Raw genomic sequence first — 8,314 nt, forward strand, 5'->3', positions numbered from 1 at the left:
GAAGGAAGCTTCCAGCTGCTCACTGTTGGTTGAATCCAATTGCTATGTCATACTCACTCTAGCTTCTACCTTACTTTATAGGTACTTGAGTTTTTGATTCATGGTTCTGATTCTTTGGGCCTTGGACCTCTTTGCTAGATGCCACTTGTTACTTGCCTATTAAACAAGTACTCCAATGAGCAGTCCCCACCCCCAGGTCTCCCCCTACCAATCAGGTATGTAGCATGCAAGCATCAGCATGACTGAAGTCAGACTCTAGCAAAGAGTCACAGCTTGTGGGCTCTAAGCTGAAAACTTAGTGGCAGCACCAGCTCTTCCCGTGGAGTAGTTTGGCACTGGTATCTGGCTATGGTATAGACCTTGCTCTACTCTCTCTGGACTCACTGTTGAGAGAACTCTATTCTTTCCCTGCACATGAGTTCTAGGCCTTCGGTTTGTGAGGGGCACAATCAGTGTCTTTTGTCTTTAGTTCTTCCATTATGCACTAACCAGGATTGCAGGAATGTAGAAAATTTGTAGGTACCTCATAACTCCTTCTCTGTTGAAAGGCTAGGGAGGGCATCCCATGGGAAATTGCCTGAGACAAGTTATACCTCATTATCTCTCCATGTTCTTCATATTCCCTGCTAACTTCAGCGTGCTGATTGAATTAACAGATGGGCCCTAGTTGTTTTATTTGGTTACCATTATTCACAAATCTGGCAATCAACCCATAAGTATGGGTTCTTAAGGTACTGGTGTGAAAAGACAAAAAGAAGAAGGCTGTGCCTCATTAGTATACCTAATGACAAGACATCAGAGGCTCATGCCTATAATCGTAGCTAAGATGTGAGGATCATGTTTCAGACCCAGCCCAAGCAAGAAAGTCGGTGAAACTCTTATCTCCAATTAACTAGCAAAAGGCCAGAAGTGAAGGCATTGCTCAAGTGACAGGACCTCAACTATGAGTGAAGAAAAGCGCTGAGAGCAAAAGCCATGTGCTAGCACAAATGTATACATATGTCTTCTTCCTGTTGGCACTTGTGAATGGCAAGCATTCTACACTGAACCATTTTCCCATTGTCGCTTCTTTAAATCAACAAAGCAGGACACATCCTTAAGAAAAAGTGTCAGATTCATAGTGAACAATATAGGGTAGGAGCTTTTTGTTAAGTGACTAGCAAGCGTTTGCACATGAAAACAAAGATCTCAAAGTGAAGGCTACTGTCTCGGGATGATGAGATGGTTTTTTAAAATGGAATCTTTTCACACAATGTCTAAAGACATCTGGTGGGAAATATTTCAGACCAAACCCACAGAGACAGGGCCCTTCTGTTTTGTGGAAGAGATGTAAAGAAGGCGTCAACATGCTTAATTTCTTTTTAAAAAATGGTATTGCCATTTTAAAAAATACATGCTTAGTCTAGTGGAATAGGATGATAGCTCATAATGAAGAGAGAACTTTAAAAGTTGACAGTGAAAGTTGGAGAGAGAAAATGATACTACTGGGTAGGGTAAGGAATAGAAGACTTCTAAGGAGGGGTAATAGAAAAGAGAGGCCTTCAAAAGAACAGGAAGTCTGGGAAGTGAAAGGGAGGAACGAATCAAGTTCATCTTATCCTTTGTTAAGAATGAGGCTGCAATTTCAGGATGGAAACTTAAGTTGAAAATTTTGGAGCATGTACCCTGAAGAAAGAGAAAAGTCCTATAGTGGACAGTCCTATGGGGGTGGGTGGGTAGAGATGATGATGTAAAAATAGTCCATACACTTGTGTATTTATTTGACTAGAAGATTTTGTGTAACTTGCAGCTCATAAAATGAGTGAATGAGAGACTAGATATATAATGGTGGTCCCATAAGATTATATTGCTTAGTGACATTGTAGCTACTCTCTTTGTTTGAGTAAGACACTAGATAATGTTCTCACAAGCATTAGACTGCCAAAGAATGCACTTTTTCGGAATGTGTTCCATTGTTAAGCAGTGCATAACTGCAATATATCTGATAAAGGACTTGCATTCCAGAGGTATAATGAGCTGTCTCAACTCAACAAATTGAAAATGTATGTGCATAACACTTAACAACTTTTAACCTTAAATAAACATTTGGCTGAATGTTTACTTAATGTCTTTTCTAATTCCAAGCACAATTCCACAGACCTATAAGTCTTGGACACTATAAAATTCCCAGTATCAGTATGTAACATAGTGTTTGATGTATAATTTATCAACATTTCTTGTAAGGATTAAGGACCCATTTCTCTTACGATTATACAGAATGGCTATATAATTTAAGTTTCATCATTTTTGCTCTTATAAGTAATTCTTGATGATTCTTTTGAATATTTCTAGGTATTTATCCTGTTTTAATGCATACATACCTATTCTCCACACACATTTATAGAAACAATTTGTCAACATTTTAAGGTGTGTGTGTGTGTGTGTGTGTGTGTGTGTGTGTGTGTGTGTGTGTGTGTGTGTGTGTGTGTGTGTGTGTGTACTGGTCCTGGGGCTCGAACTCAGGGCCTGTCCCTGTCACTGTCCCTGAGACATTTTGCTCAAGGTTAGTGTTCCACCACTAGAGCCACTGCTCTACTTCTGGCTTTTTGGTGACGAATTGGCAATAAGAGTCTCATAAACTTTCCTGCGCAGGCTGGCTTAGAACCTTGATCCTCAGATCTCAGAATCCCAGGATTACAGGTGTAAACTAGCAAGCGCCAGGATTACTTGCTTGCTTTTTCTCTCTTTCTTTCTTTCCTTTCCCTTCTTTCTTTCAGCTTTTTTTTCCTTTTTTCTTTCCTTTCCTTCATCCTTTCTTCTCTTTTCTTTTTTTAGGAGCCAGTACTGGGGCTTGAAACTTTTATGTCTGAAACATACTGCTGAACTCTACTGTGAAAACTTTAACTGATTTATAAGTTTTTCTGTAGCTCCAGATCAAATCACTAGAATCAAAATAATGAAAAAAAGCATACAAACATTGTACAGCTACTTAGGAGGAAAAATAGATTACCATATCATGACTAGGAAAGATTGCAATTTGATTTTGACACATTGCTTTATTATTTTATCCCTTAGCTTTGGTTTAAATATATATACATTTCATGTGTCTTGACAAGCTTTAAAACATTCTGTCACTTTTATTAGGAAAAGTGGTCTATATTTTCAGCAGAATTTTGTCACAAGCACCACCCCCCACCTCCATCCTCACCCCTACCAAATGATGGTTTAACCACTGGAGCTTTTGACTTTGAGCTTATGTCAGTGTGAAATGTTTTATAGGTGAAGGCAACTGCTTAGTCCATGTCCAAGCTCCTCTTTTTAAGAGAAGATGTTAGTTAAATCTGACTTCAGATAAATTGTTAGATATATATTCATTCATGTTTGCATGAATTTCAATACAAGGCTCAGTAGATGAAGAACTATTTTAACTGCCCTCCTCTGCCAAAGTAACACCACCAACAACCACAAAACACTTTATTGGCAAGAACTTCTTTTCTTTCTCAATAGCGAAGTGACCTCTTTGACCTTGGAAAGAGTCTAGGGGTCTATGCTTCTCTGGCTTCTGACTCTTATGGATGCTTCTTCACATAGAAGTTTTAGGTAGCCCTCATAGCTTTAGCTAGGAAAACTTTTGAACATATCCCTATATTATAGGATTGTTTTAATCTCTTCATGGAAAGATGGCATTCCTCATAGTCTTCCCCTGTCCAGCACGTTACCTTTTCACAACCTTTAATTAGCTGCCTGAATCAGCAGCGCTGACTTTTGAAAGTCAGGTGTGGACTGTCACTTGCAAGCTGAGGAGGTGAGGCCACAGTCCAATTGCACAGGTGTGTGACGGACTAAGAGCCAAGGTCTGTGTCTAGGCCAGCTCCCTGCGAAGTTCTAGGCATAAGCAGCCAGCAGGCCGCAGCACTCCTCCTCAGGAAGGAGCAGGTGGGCTGAGCAGAACCCGGGCTGACGTCCCTTCAGCTTCTGAGGCCAATTTAGAAAACTTCTACAGAAAGTCCCTCCATAGGGGCTCAGGACCAGAGACGAGGCAAAACAAAAAGGAGGTGTGTGAGCAATAGTTGGTTGAATCGTTTGGATCATCACTTGTAGATCCTTTGCTCAACCCTCCCTAATAGCATTAAAAAAATAAAGAGGAGATGTTCAAGTCCTTCGTGGGGACTCTCTGGAGACTGTGACAGACTTCAGGAGACTTGACTGTGTGCTTGAAGTATGAAAGACCAGTAGAAAACCACTAACTAAAAAAAAAAAAAAAAAGGATTATGAACATTTGACCGTTTCCATTCATTCCTGTCAAAAGGCAAGAGTCTCTATATGTGCATACATAGCTAGGAAATTCCTGGATCCCTTTCCAAAACTGCTCAAGTGCGTCCTAGCTTTACATCAGCTGCCCCTTTTGTCTATTTTTCCTGTGGTTATAGGTCTGCCCTGGGCTTATTTGAACCTAGAAGAGCCGAGGTTGTGGGAAAGAACTTCAGCTTCACTATGTCTGTCAGTTAAACTCATTCTTTGCTCCACAGAGGTAAATTGGAATATTAATTATTTAATAAACAATTTTCTGAAATATCACTGCATGGAAATTTCATCATCACTCACCTTGGATTCTGCAGGTCACAAGTGGCAGGTGTCAATTATGGAATGGAATCAGAGGATTGTCTTAACCAGGAACCTACTCCTTCTCTTTCCTGGTTCTTGGATATCAATTAAACAAGACTGAAAATTCCCCTTAATTTCACTCACCATAGTTTAGCTACCAGTAACTTATAGAGAATGGAACTCTGATACACAGACACATATATATTCAAATTGTCAGAGAAAGTAAATTTATGTGTCCATTAGAAGGAGACCATGGTGTGAACACTATGCCACACTTTTACCGGGACTTTTATTTTCTCACCTCTGCACAAGCAGTTGTTATTTAGAGATCCGAATGTCTGATGAGCTGGAGAGACTAGTTAGCTAGATTTTTTAAGATGGAACGGTGTAATTGCTGAAAACTTGCTTATTCATTTATATTATCTCAGTTCCTAAAAGGCATTCATTCTCTAAGGTACAGCTGTCTGTCTTTGCCTCTCAAAAAGTAAATTGTGATCTTCTGTTTCAGGGAAATATATTCTTAAATTTGGTCAGTAATCTTTTTTTTTTTTCTATCTTAATCTGAATGGCTTAAGAGGAGCACCTAAAATGAACAGAATGTTTCTCTTTCATACCAGGCTCCCTCTCTAGCTTGTGAACAATCCTATCAGAAGTATGTGATATGGCTATCCCAAACATCCCTTTCTCAGACTAGGACCCAGCACTTTCAATCTAGTGTGTGTATGTGTGTACACACACACACACACACACACACACACACACACACACACACACACAATGACTTTGTTATTGTTTGGTTCAGCAATGTCTGTTTGGATTTATCTGCACATTCTTCAGGTGTGTGCTACCTCAAACCTCCTGTGGGTTCATTGTCCTCCTGCTGAGAAAGCAAATCCTTTTGAATACCCTTTAGAAAAGAAAAAATGTAGAATTGGAAATTACCTTTAAATCATAGGTTACACAAAATGATGCGTGGTCACGGTAGAAACCTGAAAAGTACAAGACAATCCAAAAAAAGAACAAAACACCATCCAGAATGCTACCACTGACAGAGACGTATTGATAAAATGTAAGTGCATTCTGACATAGTGTATATGGCTCACAGGATTTTCCTCTCTCATTCTCTCTGTCATACATACATACATGATGCTACACACACAATTAGTTCATACTAGTGGCTATTTTATAATAGTTCTATTTTTCTGCTATCTTCATACTGATAGGAATATACTGAAAAGGTTGTTTTCACATCTGTCTTTTTCATACCTGATCTATTTTTCTCCTGTCACTAAATCCCTTTTCTTTTTGTGCTGGACCTGAGTGTTGAATTCAGATTTTTGCTCTAGCTTTTTTACTGGAGACTGGTGCTCTAACACTTGAATTACACCTCTACTTCCAACTTTTGCTGCTTAAAGGGATATAAGAACCTCATAGACTTTTCTGTCCAGGCTTGAATACAATTCTCAGAAAAGTACATTTATGAGCCACTAGTACTTGGCACAAAATCACTTTTTAAAAATTAACCATTGGGGGCTGGGAAGATGGCTCAATGGTAGAGTGCTTGCCTTGCATGCATGAAGCCCTGGGTTCGATTCTTCAGCACCACATAAGCAGAAAAAAAGCCAGAAGTAGTGCTGTGGCTCAAGTGGTAGAGTGCTAGACTTGAGCTAAAGAGCTGAGGGACAGCACCCAGGCCCAAAGTTCAAGCCCCATGACTGGCAAAAAAAAAAAAAAAAAATTAACCATTGGTGTTAGAGTACTGAGCTCATTATATTTGTGTCATTTATACTTTCCTCAAATGTAGTGAACATTTGTATAGTATATTCTGAGTGTCTTTTAAACAATAAGAGATAACCCACAGATGTCCTGACTTTCCCTGAAACACTAATCACTGAGTAATATTTTGGTTCACATCCATACATTTTATGTGGCAGGTATTATCTCATTTATTTCCTCATTATCCTCCCCCTAGTTTCTGCTCAATGTTGTATGTGTGTGTTTGCTGGCTCTAGGGCTTGAATTTAGGGCCTGAGCGCTGTCCCTGAGCTTTTATGCTCAAGGCTAGCACTTTACTACTTGAATCACAGCTCCACTTTCAGCTTTTTGATGGTTAATTAAAAATAAGAGTCTTCTAAATTTTCCTACCTGGGCAGTCTTCTAACCAGAATCCTCAGATCTCAGCCTTCTGAGTAGCTAGGATAACAGGAGTAAGCCATCTGCACTCAGCCACAGAATTGGATTTAAAAACAAAATGCTGAGTGCCAGTGGCTTATGTGTATAATCCTAGCTACTCAAGAGGCTGAGATCTAAGGATTATGGTTCAAAGCCAGCCAAGGAAGAAAAGTTCCTGAGACTTTTATCTCCAATGAAACACCAAAGACAAAACAAAGCCAAAAGCAAAGCTGTGGCTCAAAGTGGTAGAGTGCTAGCCTTGAGTACAAAAGCTCATAAATAATGCCCAGGTCCTGAGTTTAAGCCGATAGCACTAAGACAGACAGACAGTCAGACAGACAGATAGACAGACAGACAGACAGACAGACAGATAGCAAGTCTATACTAAAGTAGAAACTATTCTACATTAATGTGCTATGTATCATTAAGGGTATCAGCAGGTAGTTGGTAACTGGTTGAATAAAGATATCTAGTACCTGTTCATAGCCATCTGCATTTGTGCCTCTTACCTATCCTTTACACTGTTACATTGTGTGTGGGAAAATGATCCTGGCTCTGATTTGTGACCTCTCTGTTAGGCATAATTATAATGCCTCCAGCAGGTTTTGGACGTAAAACGTAATGCTTGTTTTGTTTCTCTCTCTTCAACACTAGTGGTAGAATGGTGGAGTGGGAAGAGACCCTGAATATAATCAATTCATTTGTTTTCATAGTCATAAAAATTCAAGTCTGGGTAGATTCAAGAAGACACAGGAAGTACAGTGAGGCCAAGATGAACCCCATTTACAGAAATAAAGAAAGGCTTACTTAGTGCTTTATCTTTCAATGTCCTGATATTCATGGATAATTATTGTGCAAAATCAGACAATTACAGAGTATAACTCATGTTCACAGGCAAACAGGGGCTCTGGCTAACTCAGCCCTTGGCAAGCAACTGTGGTACACCAACATACTGCCATCTGCCTGTTGGGAGTCTCCGGCTCACAGGTGAAGGAGTATTCCCAGGACAGTAAACCAGAAGGTCAGCTGTAACTTGTGTTGCCAGCTCAAAGCCAGAGTGCTCTTCCCTATGGTGCTTTTATTCCCCAAACCCAGATGCTCAGCCTCTAGCAGATTCACAAGTGCTATGGGTTTGGAGACAATCTACTTATCTCTTTGATTTTACAACCATAGCCTACTCTTCTTACCTGAGTGATGGTTAGGTAAGAGGAATGTCCATTTCCTTCATGATGCGCTCTATGCCCACTCAGGATATCTTCCCTAACCTAGAGCAAGACATCCACAAGTTCACACAGTACACTCTTCAGATTATTCAGCCTGTGTTATGGATTGGCATTGTGATAATTCTGCAAGTTTGTGCTGCCCTGTACCATGTATATGTTGAAACTCTAACCTACAGTATGGCTACTACATCTGGAAATGGGACCTCTAGGAAAGTAATTAAGGTCAAACGAGGTCATAGGAGTGGAGCCCTACTCAAAAGATTAATATCCTAATGAGAAAAACAAAAACCCTAAACTAGGCCACAGTAGCTCAGGCCTCCTACAGGTGGATGAAG

The sequence above is a fragment of the Dipodomys spectabilis genome, unplaced genomic scaffold (assembly GCF_019054845.1).
Source record: "Dipodomys spectabilis isolate Male_0828 unplaced genomic scaffold, ASM1905484v1 ptg000241l, whole genome shotgun sequence".
NCBI lineage: Eukaryota > Metazoa > Chordata > Mammalia > Rodentia > Heteromyidae > Dipodomys > Dipodomys spectabilis.